At 38.1% G+C, this 18,420-nt stretch overlaps 2 long non-coding RNA genes across 5 annotated transcripts in view; one reads left to right on the top strand and one right to left on the bottom strand.

Moving 5' to 3' along the window:
- The first annotated feature begins 1,864 nt into the window (after positions 1-1,864).
- LOC136856448 (uncharacterized) lies at positions 1,865-12,901 on the top strand. Of its 3 annotated transcripts, XR_010858337.1 has the most exons (5): positions 2,246-2,786; positions 5,844-5,960; positions 9,134-9,295; positions 11,281-11,607; positions 11,791-12,901. It is a non-coding gene; the product is annotated as an uncharacterized lncRNA (long non-coding RNA). The 3 variants fall into 3 exon arrangements; XR_010858336.1 differs by lacking the exon at positions 5,844-5,960 and having other exon boundaries at positions 1,865-2,786; positions 8,401-9,295; positions 11,791-12,304; XR_010858335.1 differs by lacking the exons at positions 2,246-2,786; positions 5,844-5,960 and having other exon boundaries at positions 7,877-9,295; positions 11,791-12,304.
- The window catches only part of LOC136856447 (uncharacterized), a 279,926-nt gene continuing 272,465 nt past the window's right edge, over positions 10,960-18,420 (bottom strand). Inside the window, exons 1-4 of one of the 2 annotated variants that reach the window (XR_010858334.1) lie at positions 16,158-16,259; positions 13,861-13,986; positions 12,588-12,829; positions 10,960-12,323 (exon numbers count right to left, since the gene is read on the bottom strand). This is a non-coding gene — a long non-coding RNA (uncharacterized lncRNA). Of the gene's footprint in view, positions 12,324-12,587; positions 12,830-13,860; positions 13,987-16,157; positions 16,260-18,420 lie in introns of those variants that run through there. The other variant, XR_010858333.1, reaches the window with a different exon arrangement.

The raw sequence follows: 18,420 nt of genomic DNA, 5'->3' as shown, positions 1-18,420 counted from the left end.
CCATTTGAAATTGGGCATTACCCTGTCATTGATTGTTCTGGTGGGTATTGGGGGTGCAGGAGACCCTTGAGGGCCACCTCTGCAATAGTCAAACTCCGCCTCATATCCGAAATCGGTTCAGGTAGACCTCCTGTCATGTGTGAATCGTCCAGATGTTGGCTTGGGGTTTTTTGGTTGGTGGTTGGTTTAGATTAAGCTGGCCTCTTATCAGCACGGGGGCTCTTGCCTAATGGCTGCTCTATGTAGATGTGGAGAGAGAGAGAGAGAGAGAGAGAGAGAGAGAGAGAGAGAGAGAGAGAGAGAGAGAGAGAGATATGAGTACAGATACAAGTTCAGTTCAATTCAGCTTCCTTATGACGTCAGTAACCTAGATGCTGCGACGCCAGTTTTAATGACCATAAATCTCTCTCTCTCTCTCAAGCCAACTGTGGATGACATTTCCCATTTTTTTGCAGCTTGGCACCTGATCATAGGTTAGCCCTGATATGCTAAGATACACACACACACACACACACATACACATACACATACATATATATACAGTATAGGCTTAGAAGATATATATATATATATAAATCATGTAGACTGCCATTCCCTGAGAGATGAAGAAGAGAGAGAGAGAGAGAGAGAGAGAGAGAGAGAGAGAGAGAGAGAGAGAGAGAGAGAGAGAGAGAGAGAGAGAGAGAGAGAGAGAGAGAGAGAGAGAGAGAAGGCATCCATGTTGTCAGTAATCGTAAAGAACTGATATTTTCAATTGTCATAAGGCGTCACTTAGACATTGGACTTGTCCTGCTTGTTGAAAGGTTTTGGCACAATTTCTCCATCTTCCATTCCATTCCAGTAACTCTAGTTTCTAATATAGGCATCATTTTAGCCCAAGCAAAGCATTCAAGTGGTGGAATTCACCACAAAGGGTGTTAGCTGCATTCTCTTGAGCAGAACGCAGGTATTTCCAACAAAGAGCGTGGACGTGTTCGGCTCTGTTTGCAGACATATACCAAAGACGAATGAAGGTGATATATACTTCCAGAGGTTATTTATTAGAGGGTTAATAAAGTCATATTACTTCATTTCACACGTTGAGTGAAGGTCGTCCTCTAGTGTTTAACAGTCTTAACTGTTTTGACTAATGATATATGATCTTTTCTCTTTGAAATGGATGAAACGGGATTGAAATAGAACTGGTCATGTTACTGATCATTTTGCATAACCTGTTTCTCAATAGTGATATTCAGGGTTGATCGAAGGCTGCCCAGCGTTCCTTCATGGGACCAGCTTCCATTTCTGTATTAGTTAACAAATATTAAATATAGCATCAAAAGATGGCCGGTGGGGGGACTGCCTTTGTCTGCCAAGCACAGGAAATATCTCAAGAAAATGGTCACGCTTTCTTTAGTGTCTCATTTCATCATTAACGTAGATTGTTAATTGAGTGTGAAATGATGCACACAGTTTCATTTCATTGTATTAAGTAGTTGAAATTAAGGCTGACGGATGTGATGCCCTGGATTTTATGAATGCCTCATAAAGGCATTTTCAGAAGGAAATGGAACACTTCTGGCCATTCTTTTAGGATGGTTCCGTAGCATTCAACATCAGAAATTGGTAACAGAATAATTAATGTGTTGCACTGGACATTACTGAATGGAAGGCTACTCAAACATTTCTGATGCTATGTTGAGCACGATGCCATTCATGCATCATGCAGAGAAAAATTGAGTGGTTTTCATCGTCCCAAAGCTGACATCACTTGAGGAATTAACTGGTGCAATTCCTTTGTAGTTTTAACCTTATATGTCATCATTTGTGTGAAACGTTTACCTTGTAAGTAGTTAATGTAGTTATATTTTTGTTTACAGACAAGGTTTCACTTCAAGGGCTGCAGCCATTTTTCGATCCAAGTCGGTTCAGTGCATCCATCAAGACAGTTCGATACAACTCATGTTTTATTTTTCATTAGATCGTTCAAGCCATTAGTTACTGAGTAAAATAGTAAATAACGTAATAGATTGAGTACTGACTCTAAACTTTATTTGTTCAGTAGATGAAACATATTCACATGGAACAAGCACACAGTTGCCATTGACTTGAAATTCAAGCTTCAAAGAATAAGTCGGTTTCAGAGCCAGTGATTTTCATCGCCCTGGGAGGGGAACTCATGACATGTGAACTCAAACACTACCATTTCCTGAATAATCCACAGGAAGGTTAATTGTGACGTAGGCTCTATCCCCCCCCATGCAAAAGCATTGTTTTGAAATCATCAGTGGTAGTGACATTCATCTCTGGAGTAAACATTGTCGTCGTCTGTCCATATTTGGGAACCTTTTGGCTAAGCGTGTTCCTTTAGTACCTTTCTCTGTAGTGAGTGAGAATCGAGAAATCAGTAAGTAAATAGAGATTTATAATTGCGAAATAGATAATTAAAAAGTTATTATGACAGTTGCAAAATGAACTAGATATCTGAAATGTGTAAACTTCAGTTGAGATAATTGTTTGTAAATATGTGGGATAAGTGCCGATAAATATAACACAACAGTTTGTGATAAAAATTGTAAATGTTTGAAGAAACCAGTTTTAGTGATGACATTATTTGAGAAGTAATGAACTGAATTGCATCAAACTGATTTTATGGATGTACTGAAACGACTTTTGTTTGTACCAAAACGACGGAGGAGGAGGAGGAGGAACCAGGAACCACTTAACGCCTAAATATGTAACCTACACCGAGGGAGAATGCTATTCAACACTCATGGCAGAAGGGCTGGAGCCGACGATTGAACTCTGTAAGCTTTTCAGTTGGTTGGATAATCCTTAAGAAAGCAGACCCATTAATCTGTCGAAAACTCGAAGTTCGATACGAGTGCTAAAATATTTACGTTGAGTAAATTATGCATAAATCCTTTTTGCCATAAACTTTGACCTTACTGAAGGTTTTACATATAATTCTTATATAAATGCGCGAACCTTATGATGAGAATAGATTAATAGAGTTACACAGGACTAGTCTGAACTTTGTAGCCTACCAGAAGTGTCGCCTTAAATATACAATGACAGGGTCAGGAATATTGTTGTCAACCCAGGTCCATTCAAGCTTTGATTCAGATTTGTTTACTCAACCTGCCTATGAAAGTGAGGTAGGAAAAGCGCTTTCATGTAAAGTGCTCCAAGTAGGTTATCAACTGGTTTCTAAGGGTAATTATTATTATTATTATTATTATTATTATTATTCAGAATTATTAAAATACCATCTGCTCTCCCTCAGCATCCATCATATTGGCTACAAGTAGATGACCCAAATTAATTTACCTTTATCCTAACTCCCTTTATTTCACAGCGATTGAAGGCGAACAGGAAAGTTTTTCATTCCTCCGTTTGGGATGATGTCACTGAATCGAGTGTAGAATCCCGTATCTTGGGTGTGACTGAAGTACCTGTGGCAACTGACATCATTAAAGGAAGAACTCTCTTTTTTGTGGCAGTATAAAATGTCAAGTAGCTGACATCATTAAGGAAGATTTGTCCTTATTCATTGGTAATTTAAAATGACAACACAATGTTGCTGCCATTTGAGCTTTTATGTATTGTTGATAGTAATGAGCACTGAGGAAAATTTGGCAGTAATCACTGAACAAGACAAATACTGTGTAACTGCACTCTAGATGGTTAAACAGGAATGCCCATTGCTTGTGCTGTAACGTGTAAGTCCGGTAAGGTGAACGGAAGACAGTACTCCACAGAAAAGTGTTCCCACCTGGCACTCGCCAGAGGCTTTCGAAACTGATATAGGCTCCGAATCTTTATTACAGTTTGACTCCCTCTGTCCCTAGAGTTGCTTTCCTTTTGGGAACTGGATTTATTGTATGTTGCTGATGGGTTAATCAGCCTGTTTTTGGATGACCTTTTGAAGGGATGCATGAGCCTCTGTTATTATATAAGAGCTGTTTTCAGTGGGAATTCCATCCCCTTCGGTGACTGTTTGTAAGGCCTATAGGCTCTGTCATTGTGTGGGCATAGCTGACCAGTCATTTGAATCATTCTTAAAGCAGGCTTTATGACTTCACAGTCAAAATTTGAAATCTATATGAATAGCCTTGAATACGGAGGACTAAAATTTACAGTTAGAGAGAATTTTTTTTTCTTTACTGACGTAGTAGGCCGGTAGCACTGTACACCCAGGGATTCATTTTTAGGACTATTTTCATCATTAGAAAAAGAAAAATTTGCTCCACACTGAATGCAGGTAACCAATCATGATTATAAGAGTATTAGGCCTGTCTTTGCAGCAACTCACAGGTCAGAGGAATGATAGGGTCACTGTTTGCTCCCCAAACTGAAGGTGTTGAGATAATTCCCTCACTCTCATCACTGCACTGTAACTGCTCACAGTGTTAATATATGTCAAGGATGATACCTCTGATATTTCGTGGATGAAGCTTGCTTAGTGCCTTGTCATGGCTTTAGTTCGTCATAGAATGCTGAATGTCGCTGGCCTCTTTAGTCGCTTTGTTTACAAATGGGGAATGTTGAGTGACAGTCACTTTATTGCAGCGTTGCACACCACACCAGCCTTATCTGTTGCTACCTGTAGGATTCTTTATCTGGCGTCATTTTAGACAGGAGAAGACACGGCTTTTGTTTTGAGTAAGACGAGAATGTCAGTTTGATTCTGAAACAAAAATTAAAATTATGAAGTGGGAATGTATAATAATGGTGAGAGTGACATTCAATCCATAGGACTTCTTTCTCTCTCTCTCTCTCTCTCTCTCTCTCTCTCTCTCTCTCTCTCTCTCTCTCTCTCTCTCTCTCTCTCTCTCTCTCTCTCTCTCTCTCAGCTTTACCCCTATCAAGTTTAATACCTTTTTTGTCTAGTTAAAAACTTTTTAAAAAAGGCAATTATTTAATCTGTCCGTAACTCCAGGGTCAATGCAAGGGCAAATTTTCAATAAAAATTACTTGAATAATTTTTGCTATAAACACTGTCTCTCCTGAAAGTTTTATGTTTAGGCTAATTATTGTTATTATTATTATTATTATTATTATTATTATTCAGAAGATGAAGAACCCTATTCATACGGAACAAGCCCACCAAATTCAAGAAGTTTCTAAAGAATATTATGGTGCTCATTCGGAAGCAAGAGACAAATAAGAGTCGGTACTATTACGTAAAAGCAAGACCCTTAAGATAGGAATTGGCTATTAAATTGACACAGAACTAAAGTCTCAGCTGTTTACCTAAAGTGTCATTTTGAAGCATAAAAATGGGAAGAGGGTCAGGAACTGCCTTCTTGCTTCATTCCATAGCATTATAATATGGTCTATGAAAAATGCTGTGTCGATTCTTCAAGCCAGTCGACTCCCCTCCTTACATTTGCATAGAATCATTATTTATGAACCTCATTGCATCCATGATTTGTTTCTGGGTTGATACTTGGTGTCTGATTTGTCGTGCTAAATATATATTATAGAGATATTCAACTTATGCGGCTTGTTTATTTTTGTTAACACGAAGCTAGTGAAGTGCTTTATGAAATGTGAAAATCAACAAGATAGAAAATCAACTCAACTCAGGTGGTTTGCTGTTGCAGTGATCACTGTTGTATTTAATAAAAGATTTCCTCCCTAATAAAAACTGTCTATGCTTTGTATGCAGAATGTACTGTATAGTCAGTGTACTTGACCCTTCCACTATGTCTGATCTTAGGGCTGCACTCCTAAAACATGAAGGATTAAGACGCACCTTTCTTGCATTAATTGTCGAGATGATTAGGTCTAATCCCTCTGCTGTGGTTTAAGTTAAATTTAACTAAAACCAGACTAACGATTCATTTCGTTGTTCTTAGGTCTCTCTGGGGGCGTTACGAACAACTGATCTCGTCAGAGCCATGACAAGGCATCCTCAAGACTCGATTTTTCTGCGACAATACCATTGAGTGGCCAGTTACTCCTGAACGGTAATGGTAAGGAATCAAGTATAAGGAAGAATGTGGTTTGTATAGAGCGTTGCTGTAGATGTGTATAACAAAACTGTGCTTGGTTATTTGTGCATTAGTCTAGTTCTCAGTAATGGAGTCCTGTGTCTCATCATAATAATCAACGCTGATATGTTGCAAGAATCCTCGAAGCTTTTTGGATGGAGCTGAAGAAATGGTCTGTCGTTTTAGTATCCAATATTTCTTGAAGAAAGAAATAAGAGTCGAATATTGGAGTAATCTGAAGTGGTGTTGCTCTCATGATTTGTAGGTCTAATTACTAACAGGAGAGGAATTGATGCGATAACTTGTTTTGTTGGAACTTAAAAGGTGTATGTTAGTCATGTACAGTTCGTAAGAGTCTGGTTTGTTTCAAAGCTTTTTGTAGCCAAATTAACATTCTAAGTCACAAGTTTTCGTCTAACAACTGCAGTTCAATAATGATTGTATTATGAACAACTGATTAAACCTTTCGATAAGTGTGACGTCATCTGACATGTTTGATAATGCTATACTCAAAAGGCCTCCTGCACGGAAAGAATGCTGTGTTTTAAAAGAGTTGGCTTTCATGGAGTCCATAATAGTGAGCTTAGCCCTTAAAAATGGATTCCAGGGCAATCCAGGCTTCCTTTTCTACCATATAATGAACGTTGATTAGCAACCTGCCATTAGATATACTGATTTTACCATGTATACAGTTTGTACTGGGATATTCCCATTTTTATCCATGTCACTTATATTTCATAGTGCACTATGCAAAGTCAGGAGGTACATAGGAGAACTAAATCTTGATCAACTCATTAAAAAGGAAGGTTTAGGTTATACCATTTCTTATTCGAGTAAGTTTTGCCTTCTGAGATAGAAGGCAAAAGTTACTCACGACCCAAAACCATCAAGAGAACCACATTCATAAGGTCTAGTTGATCTCTCAAATGGTTAGACATGAAAGCTCACAGATTCAATATAGCCTACCTGTGGCACTGGTCACAGCAGGAAATGGGTATGCATTTGTTGTGGAGGGATCATTGGGAAGATTTCCATATATAAATCTGGAAAAGAAAGTCTTTCGGCAGCATTGGCTGCAACTTGATTTCTACCTAACAATTAAAACTTGCTTTTTCTGGTTGTAGTCTCGCCAATATTAAGGTTTCAGCTACATAGAAGAAATCAGTAAGTACTATTACCAAGGATCTGTTGAAGCTTCATTAGAGAAATTAGTTCCTTGTGTTTTAGCACTTTACGATTTCATTTCCCCATGTGGTTGCATTTCTAGTGAACTGAAAGAGGGTCTGTATCATGACTGAACTACCCTAAATGTGTAGGGCATTTGTCTCGAATTAAGAAACAGGACCACTTTGTTTTTTGCACTGATTTAAGAGTATTATATCTGGACTACACATGCCCAGCGCATTTATATTGAATCAGAGAGTCGAGACTACAATATTACTGGAATACTTTTTGGACTGCTGGGGATTAGTATAAAATTGATGATGTCAGTTTATACATTTTGACTGAATCAGGGAGTCGGGACAACATTGTGACTGGACTACCTTTCATGTTTTCTGCTGAAGTGTGAGAGGTACAGCGCAGTATTGCTAGATGGTATTCTGGACATGACTTCCCCAAACGATGAGTCAGGACTGCTTTGTTACTTGATGACCTGTGATGTTGGAGGGAGTTTTGAAATACTCCTCGATCAGATGTTCAGGATCTGATTTTTACGTACAGTAAAGAAAGGCGATCGATGCACTGGGCAGATTATATATATAAAATATCTTGGCATTATTAACTTTAAGGTTCAAGACAAGTTTTATTTTCTCTGCCAGTCAATGGCAGTCATGGATCAGTGCTCGTGTGTTACATAAAATGGTTTGGGTTTTGGTGAGGACCTTCAGAGGTGCAGCCAGTGAGAGCAGTAAATGGCTCTTTTCTTAAGACAACTGAGCCAGCCAGGCGAGTATATACTTGGGTGATTGAAGACCAACTAGAGAGAGGAGAGACATTGTTAGTCTTTCTGGATGACCTGAAAATGTTAAAATTGTCTGATGAATATTATTGCCAGGCCCTGGTTTACAACAGTGATGATGATGACAATACTTAATGAAGATATGGAACTATTTATTGTAAACTGCTAATTACAACTTACACTAAGAAGCTTCTGTTACTCTTTTTAGGGAAACTACATTGAAGTTCAGTTTCAGTTACTGTAATATTTATATCAGCCATGTCTGGATAAAGTTTCATTTCATTCAGATGAATTGAGAGAATGAAGACATTTGAAAATACCTTAAAAAGATCCTGTCCAATCTGTGCCCCTTTTAGTAAAAGGGGCAGAAGTATAGGACGAATTGTTTTCTATCTTAATGCCCCGTAAGCCAAAAGATCTCGGCATGACACGAAGTCATTCACTTCTTCCTCTTCTCTACAGGAAAGTGTCTACAGTGTGCCCGCACATACAGGGAACAAGTTGAATAATATCAGTCCCACAATTCCACAAGAATCTTCTGTAGAAGAAGAAAAGTGTGTCTACTGAAGAGACGGCGACGTTTTCTTCTGTAAAATTTGTATAAGAGGGCCTGAGTTAAGTAGGAAACGTGGCCCCATTAACATAAATATTGGAAAGCCATACTTTCTCATGTAGTACAGAGAATATAATCTTTCTGATGCTGATTATTGAAACTATGGCAACAGTGTTAAGTTTGTAGTCATAACAGCAGTGCCTATTGACCCAAAGTCGAGTCGAGTTCAGCTTTGCTTCTTGTCATTTTCAAGTAGGAACTGTAGGAGTCTATATCATATGAGGCATTCAGTGTGATTCGGGATATGTATCTAATTACTGAAACCTGCTACTGGTTTAATATACCAGGATACTTTCCACTTTTATTTATACTCAGTGTAATGTTAGCCACCAGCTTGCTCAGTATTAGTCTATTCATCTACTGACTTTTCATACCTAAAGCTCATATCAGGTTTATCTTAACTATAACCTAGAGCCTTTGCATAACACTTTAATACAGCCGTGTTTCAAGATGCAAATGATCTCTCTAGCTTCCTACAGAGTTGTAGCTTCATCTACTTCATCACATCAAGTGTGTCACTGGTAAACCGTTATCTTTCACCAATTAGGATATCAGATATTCAAAGGTGAATCATTTTTTCAGGGTGGTTCTCCAATCCGAGGTTCTGAATCCTGGTACTTCAACTGGAATATGGATTTACAATATAGAATCTTCAGAACTGCCCAATCTTAATCTAGCTCTATCCTTTCAAAGATGCAAGGTGAGCCCTGGAGGACTATCAATCTTCAACCTCACTAGTTTAAGGTAAGGGAAAATCTTCAACCTCACTAGTTTAAGGTAAGGGAAAATCTTCAACCTCACTAGTTTAAGGTAAGGGAAAATCTTCAACCTCACTAGTTTAAGGTAAAGGAAAATCTTCAACCTCACTAGTTTAAGGTAAAGGAAAATCTTCAACCTCACTAGTTTAAGGTAAGGGAAAATCTTCAACCTCAGTAGTTTAATTTAAGGTAAGGAAAATTTCAACCTATTTTAGTTTAGGTAAGGGAAAATCTTCAACCTCACTAGTTTAAGGTAAAGGAAAATCTTCCCTGGTTTAAGGTAAAGGCTATCTTCAGCCTAGGATAAAGGAAAATCTTCAACCTCAAATGAAAATCTTCAACCTGTAGTTTGTTTTTTAAGGCAAGGGAAAATCTTCAATCACAGTTTAATTTAAGGATAGGTAAAAAAATTTCAACCTCACTAGTTTAATTTAAGGCAAGGGAAAATCTTCAACCTCACTAGTTTAATTTAAGGCAAGGGAAAATCTTCAACCTCACTAGTTTAATTTAAGACAAGGGAAAATCTTCAACCTCACTAGTTTAATTTAAGACAAGGGAAATCTTCAACCTCACTAGTTTAATTTTAAGGTAAAGGGAAAATCTTCAACCTCACTAGTTTAAGTCAAAGGGAAAATCTTCAACCTCACTAGTTTAATTTAAGGAAAGGAAAATTTTGTATTAGTAGCAACATCCCAAGGTAAGGCTAGCTCAGCCTAGGATGAATGACCCAAATGTGACTTGAAGGTAAAGCACCTTATCCAGCTTAGGATCATTTTTTGAAAAGACCCTAGGATTTGTTAAGGATCCAGGACATGGTGAATCCTTCCTGAACCAAGCTAGGACTGGATAGCAGATCCTTTGAGAGTCGACTAATAGGAAAGGATGTATTAGTCAGGGGTGGTTGGTGTTTTGGGCAAGAATAATCTGATCATTCTTGGTTGTCCCAACTTTAGTTAGGATATGGCAAGAAACCTCAAGGCTTCAAGTGAAATTGTCTATAACCCATTTATAAAACCTCAATTGAAATGGTCTATAACCCATATATAAACATCAAGTGAAAATGGTCTATAACCCATATATAAACAAGTGAAATTGACCTGGCTGTAAAGTCTATAGCCATCGTCATAATCTTAGAATGTGTTAAAATATGGTGGAAGGGTGACTATACAAATATGATATAAAGGTGATGGAAAGTTCCAAGCAGTAAGACTGAAAGTAGGCTGTAACCCATGTAACAGGTGTATACAAATACTAGTTGCGAAAGAAACTATTTTCCTTTCATCTGCATAGGACTGCATATTACAGAATACTGCCTGTGATCAGCTAAGTATGAAGGGAACATTTTCATTCGCATTCAGTAACAAGAAAAAGAACTAAATGGTTGTCAGTTATTATTATACAAATGCACATTTTTTCCATAGCACTAAGTGAGCTCGAGAGTTAATTAAGAATTCTGTAGTTCAGGACTGACTTGGAGTTGAAATATAATTACCAGTTACTAATCAAAACATTTTTCAGCAGGTTATCATGTGAAGAGATACTATTTATTGATGTCAGGAACTTGTTCACATCTGGATTGAAAGGTTCAAGAGGCTGATTTCTAGAGTTGTGGAGTCTAGAATACTTACAAGGAAAAAAAAACTATAAAAATATTGTTGAATAATTGTTAGAAGTTCTTGAAAGCTGCATATTCTACACAAATACAGGTATACAGTTTAGACCTATTTGGCAGGATTTTATATAGGGAAAGGGAGCTAGTTTGTTAGAGTTCCAGATTGCTTGCAAAAAGCAATGTACAAACCAGCAAATGGAATTAATATAGTTGAGATGAGTGGCCAAATAGCATCAGTAATCAGTTTTCTTGGAGTAAGGGATTCAGATTCTGTTCAGAATTGCTTTCAGTAATGGGATATCTGTACTTCACTACCATTTTGTATATAGAAAAGACCTGATACACTTTTGTGATTTCAGAACAACACACAACACCACTAGCAAGATCGATGAGTTTAGAGTACCTCGATGAAGCCCCACCATTGAGGAAGAACCACAGAGGTGTGGAAAGAGGTTGCCAAGATGATTTCTTCAACCAACTCTGTGAAACTAAACAAGGCTGGGCCATTCTGCCCGCGGTAGTCAATACAGTCCCATGTCTAAGCTTTTTAAGCTTAGACATGGCAGCAGGCAATTTTAGACACAACGAATACTTGCCATAATGTGGAGACGAGGTGCCTTCAGAGGCACGAAAGCAGTGTGCATTTTTAGTGCACTGTGAGAATGGTTCAACTGGTGCACAAACAGGTAAATATTGTTTGTTTTGTCACAGGACAGTAAAACAGTAAATTTGTAAGGGACCAATATCTTGATAAAAATCACATTACATATGAGCAATGCATTACATAAAACCTTGTATTGTCTATACCTTAAACTTAACTGTTGATATAGAAAATTTCTCCAAGTTTTTTAATCCCTCTTTCTCTACAGGTTTTGACTACTTCATGCTGGGAAAAACTGATACACAGCTGTATTTACACCTGAACCAAGGTCTACACAGCACAGCCACACCCTCCCCCTGGCATGATATAATGGAAAACAAAGTGTGTGTTTGCATTCAGCAGGCTGTTATAGAGGTTGCATCTACAAGTTCATGTAACCGCATGAATTTTACAGTAAATAAAAACTATAGATACCACATTTTTGTGCAATAAATCCATCTATACAATAACTTTTATCTATGCAGTAACTTGAAAGTTTACAAGTTTCTTACTGCTAAGCAGTTTGTACTATGTACAAGACCCCAGTTACAATAGATGTGTGTCTATAAATCCTGTAGAAAACATCTGGGCAAAAGAGGCTTCCAATCACTTGTAAACTGCCACTGCAGAATCAAAGCAGTTGTTGCAACACAACATTGGTGTTGTCAGGCTGTCCACCAAGGTCTGTGGACAGCCACATGTATAATTGTCGGGCATTTCCAGTGCCTTCATCTCCTCTGCCACTTCACTGGCAACAAAATACTGAAAGAAAAAGAAAAGTATTTTGAATTTTCAAACACAAACGCAGTACTGTAATGCAAATCAAAATGCAGTATATTGTGTTCAAGCAATTGAAATAAATTTATGCTAATTTTCAACAAAATCAGATGTGTAAATTTAATTTACGCTTGTAAATGAAGTATATATCCAAGCAATTATAAACAATTTCATCATGTAATAATTTTGGAAAGCAAAGTTACAATGAAACCACTAATGGCCAAAAAACCTGTATTACATAATACATACCTGGGCTACATTTGATTCCTCGCTGCATCCAAGAAGTTCTCCTTGGATGATACATCTGTGGATTATCATTTGAAGCTTCTGTTTAGGACACAGTCCAAATGTCATAAAAGTAGACAGTAGTAGACAGGAAGTGGTCCACATGTCCTAGGGGAGACATCAGTGGACAGGCCTGATTTAGAGATAGTTCTTGAGGCATCATTGCCATATCTGAGTCGCTTGCTTAGATATCTTGAGCTTCTGACCTGAAAAACAGACAGTAATTGTTAGACAAACAACAAGACGTTGTAATGTTTCTCAGTAAAAGCAATCCAAAATTGTGTACTGTTTCTCTTTAAAAGTATTCCACAACTACTGTTCTTTATCTTTTAACATTTGTAAAAGGCTTAATGACCAAAATTATGAAAGGTCTTTCTATAGAAAAAAACAAAAAAGACAAACGCCTTTATTTTCATACAGAACATGACAGAGGACATGGTAATGTTCTTCAGTAAAAGCATTCCAAAATTGCTGTTTACATCTTGCACTTTTAAAGGCTTTTTATATACAGGACAATATTAGAGAGACCTTTATGAATATAGAAAATATAACACAGGCCTTTTTTATAAAAAAATATCAAAACAGATAGTTTAGAATATATAAAACATGACGACAGACAGGTCTTTCTGCATATGGAAAATACAGCAAGACAGACCTGTTTGAGTACAGAAAAGAATATAATAGACAAGCCTTTTTGAATATACAATGGCCCTTTTCAATAAAGAAAATGTAACATACAGGTACAGGCCTTTCTGTATACAGAAAAGTACAGGAAATAATATGACACAGCCAGTTTTGAATTTGCAAAATAATCGTGACTAATAGCCTACTACAAGATTAAGAGATTATATGTGTTGCAGTTTTAGTAGTGAAAGAGAACTTTATCAGGTTATTGCAAATTCATGGTGCAGTACACACCTCAAAAGTATTTCATTCATAACATATGAACGGTGTATTATTCATACACCATGGTATAATTTTTATACGGTGTGGTACAATATTCATACAGCATAATAATAAATTTTTTGTGTGTACAAACAAAGCATAATCAGATTTTTAGCTAATTAGATCTTAGGATTAACTGAGCCGATTATCTGGTCGAAATCTCAAAACATTATCAGGGAAAGAGAAGAGAGAGAGAGAGATGCCTACACCCCAAAATGGTTATGACTGGAATATGAACTGAGTTTTAGATTGTAGATATTGGTAGATATGTTGCAATAAAGGAAGCACTTACTAGTTCTGGTGTATTAGAAGATGTACAGATACATTAGCTGATGTATTCATAAACCCTCCCATACATTCGTAAAGTTCTGATGTTCCATTGGCCTTCGTGATGTGATGTTTTTTCAAAGAAATTTGCCTGAAAAAAAAAAACTGAATGAGATCATTGCTTATAATTTTAACATCATTTTGCTAAACTAAATAAATATATCAAAATATAAATAAAAATCAACTTCAAAATATTTTTAAATATACAAATTACTGTATCTCCTTGGGTGGGTTACAATTACAGAAATTTATTCTAAAATGAAAATGTCTTAAGCAGGGAAAATATGTTTAAAGTTAAAGTGTTACAATTCCAGAAAATATGTTTAAAATGTAATGGTTATAATTATAGAAAGTTTATTTAAAATGCCATTGTTTTGAATTAGGAAAATACACTTGAAATTGAAGGGTTATATTTAGGGGAAATTGACTTAAAATCTAATGGTCATAATTGGGAAAAATCTATTTTAAATGTAAAGGTTATAGTTAAAAAAAATAATAAATATATAAAAATACAAATGTTTTATTTAGAGAAAATTTATCCAAAAAGAAAGGGTTATAATGTGGAAAAGAATATTCCAAATGTAAGAATTACAGAAAATATATTTGAAAGGTGAGGGTTATACATATAGAGAACCTATTCAAAATGCAGTTGTTTCAGATTAGGGAAAATATATCTTCAATGAAAGGTTATAATTGGGGTCAATTGATTTAGAATATACAGTAATTGTTTAAATAAAGAAATTATTTAAATGTAAGGAATAATAACCATGGAAAACTGATTAAAATGTGATTTTTTAATTACCGTATATTTTCATGTATCAAACGACCTTTCGATAAGACGAGGTCAAAAATCAGGGCAAATTTTCATGAATTTATCTCATATCTGTAGTAAATGACGAATGCTAAATGACAAAACCATCTGTGTAGAGGCTAGCTTCTGGTTATGTGAAGATGATGCTATTACAAACACTGTTCAACTTCCTGTATCTTTAGAAAATTGAAAATAAACGAAATAACAGCTGATTCTGTATCATGTTCTTCCTACGAATCACCTCAATGGGAAACGTTGTTTTGTTTACGCCTCACCACCAATCACAAACAGCCGGGTGTATTCATGGCCATTTGCCTGTACTTCATCAACAATCACAAACTGTCTGAGTCAGTTACAATTTCTTAGTAACTTGCCATAGATCTGCATCAATCATGGACTGCAATGGACTATAGAGTTTAGGACAAAGGCCAAGCACAGGGACCTATGAGGTCATTCAGCGCTGGAAAGGAAAATGAGAGTAGAAAGATTAGAAAGGTGTAACGTTGAGGAAAACCTCAAAGCAGTTGAAGCACTGTGAATCAATTGTTGGGAGAGGGTTAAGGATAGCAAGATGGAAGAAAGATACTATGAGTGGAGGTACAGTAAAAGGAATGAAAGGGGTTGCAGCTATGGGCTGAAGAGAAGCTGTAAAGTCCCTGAAGTAATGCATACAGCACCGCATGTGAGGTGCACTGACGGCACTTCTCCCCTACGGAGACTGTGGAAACTGATGCTTCATGAAAAGCCAACTATACTGTACTCAACAGTCACCAGAATCAGCACTCTAAGACCAAAAGTATGTCACGTATAGGAAAACACCCCTGTAATTCAGATGCAGAGACGTCTGGAGAGAGCATCACAATTATGAAACAGGAAAAATAAAGACAAAACTAACATTTACTTCACATTTCAAAAATGAATCTTAAAGAGCTAGGAACCAGACATGTAAAACATATTAAGGAAAGTGGATTATCACAAATGATGATGAACAACCCCACTACAGGGGCCACTGACTTCAAATTCAAACTTCCAAAAATTATGATGCTCATTAAAAAGAAGTGACAGAAGGTAGTGGGAAATACAGAAAGAATAGATCACTTATTAAAAAAAAAAATAAATTAACAAATAATAAATAGATAAAATGTAGTAAATTATGAAAATACAAGGAGAATTGTATTGGGGTAGTAATACATTGCATCTTCACTTGAACTTTTGAAGTTCCAATTGCACGATATCCTCAGGGAGACTGGTCCACAGACCAAAGATGTGAGGAAGAAAGGACCTCTGGAACTGAGAAGTTCAACAGAAAGGTACATTTACTGCAAGGCAGTGATATGGCAGGTTTGGTGCATGTATTAATGGCAAGTACAGAGGCCTATAAGAACTGTCAGTTCTCCAAAGTGATTTTGTACAAAGAGGTCACATGTGAAATACATGTGTGAATCACTTACCACTCACAACAAATTAAAAAACTGTCAAACAGCAAATAATCTTGCTTTCTCATCAGTCTTTCTCACTTGAAGCCTTGGTTAAAATAGCCTTGTACCCCATTTCACTTAGATGCTGGAGTTGTTGTTCTTAGGGACATGACAATCCTGAAATGAAGTACAAAGCTATTAATTTAAAATAACAATTTTTAAAAGTAAATTGTATTTTTCCTAACTATACAAACCCGAGGTCCTTTACATTAGGGATTACTTTCAGGCGTAGGCTGGAAACGGCCGCTGAACTTCAAACAAGGTGGTTAGGCAGTTAACTATTGTCCGGGAGGCGGGAGTACCTGCCCGGATGTAAACATTCAATTTGCCTTTTGGCCCAGGTATCAGATTGAGGGGTGGCATGAGGTGGGCATAAAGTGTAAAGGACCTCGGGTTTGTATAGTTAGGAAAAATGCAATTTACTTTTAAAAATTGTTATTTGTTCCAAGACAATATACAAACACTCGGTCCTTTACATTAGGAGACTTACTGATTGGAAGGAGGAATCTGCTAAAGTCTCTCTGAACTGACTGGAGTTCACCACTTTGTCTTCCCTTCCTGGTCGTGAGAGCGAGGAAGAAAAAACTGCCTCTGACAAAAGATCAGGTTGTAAGAAAGCAGGATCAGTTGTCAGACTTCTGGGTCCCTTTGCATTAAACAGAGAGGAGCGTCAGTTCATGCAAAGTAGGCTAGGAAGATTTTGACATCGGATGACAATAAGGCAAATACAAGCATTGGGTTTGTCTTATAGTCATGGTCTCCTTCCTCCCCTTGCATGAGGAAGGAGTGGGGTTGCTTCTATTAACCTGAACGGAAATAGAACGGGAGCTCCCGTTACGTGCTTACCTGCCTCGTTCGCCAGATCCAGCCTGTAACGGCACGTCTGCTCCCTGCCCGTGGGAAGAGAGCCAGGCTGGGGAGAAAGAAGAGAGGCCAGTCACTCCACATTCAATCTCCCAATCACAACTGTACAACTTAGGCGAGATGCAACCTGTCCTGTTAGAGGAGCCGGATAAGCTACACAACTTGTTGAGCAGCCACCACAGGACCCAAGGAAAAAGTGTCCAAGGACTTGTGTGCAACATCCCGGAGGTAGAAGGAGGTGAAGGTAGTCTGTTGGGACCACACACCCGCCTTCAGCACCTGTGACACCGACATATTCTTCCGGAATGCAAGGGACGGACCAATGCTGCGGACCTCGTGAGCACTCGGACGAAGCGTACCGGTGTCGTCTTCTCTTGCAGCAGAGTACACTCTCCTTATCGTCTCACGAAGCCAGCCAGAAAGAGATGGTGTTCTTGGACACTTCTTTCTTGGTCGAGCCAGTGCTAACGAAGAGTCGTCGACACTCAGGCTGGAGGCGCCGAGTTCTCTTCAGATAGCGCTGCAGCACTCTAACAGGACACAGTAGCATCTCGTCTGGTTCATTACCTACAAAGTCCTCTAGGGAGGGGATCATGAAGGACTCGAACCGTGCATCAGGGACCGAAGGGTTCTGAGTCTTCGCTACGAAATCCGGGATGAAATCGCGCGTAACTGATCCCCATCCCCTCGAGTGTTTAACATCAAAGGAAAGTCCATGAAGCTCGCCAACTCTCTTCGCCGATGCCAGGGCTAGCAAGAAGACGGTCTTGAGGGTCAGATCCCTGTCTGACGACTCTCGTAAAGGCTCGTACGGTGCATGAATCAGGCTCCTTAGGACGAGAGTCACATCCCACGCAGGGGACCTGAGATCCCTGGGCGAGCAAGACCGTTCAAAGCTTCTCATGAGTAGGGAAATCTCGAAGGAGGAGATTATAGAGGGATGAATGAATTTGTTTGTATTTAGCATTTCCCAACGTTTTGTGTGTGAGAGAGAGAGAGAGAGAGAGAGAGAGAGAGAGAGAGAGAAGAGTGTAATTGTCGTTGGGAGTGGTTAGGTTGTTGGAGTCATTTCTGGCGCTGTCTGTCTGTGAAAATGTTAGGTAGATTTCAGGTTTGGGAGAGTGTGGGGTAGTTGAGGTCCAACCTTGAAAGTGGACAGGCGGTTTTGAAAGTAATTTTGTTCTGGATACCGTTACCAAATATTGATGGTGCATGTGTCTCTTCTTTTTGTTCGTTGTTGCCTGAGGGTCTGTCCTCAGTTTTGTTTGTGGTTTTGCGTGCTGTGATTGGCGCCGTGGACCTTTATCCATCTCCAGCAACCGAAGATCATGGTGAGTGTTGTGTGGGTTGAATTCCGCCACAAGATGTCTAC

This window comes from Macrobrachium rosenbergii, chromosome 35, assembly GCF_040412425.1.
Source record: "Macrobrachium rosenbergii isolate ZJJX-2024 chromosome 35, ASM4041242v1, whole genome shotgun sequence".
NCBI classification, from domain to species: Eukaryota; Metazoa; Arthropoda; class Malacostraca; order Decapoda; family Palaemonidae; genus Macrobrachium; species Macrobrachium rosenbergii.
Note: the sequence above shows the minus strand (reverse complement) of the source record. Positions and strands in the feature narration are given on the sequence as shown.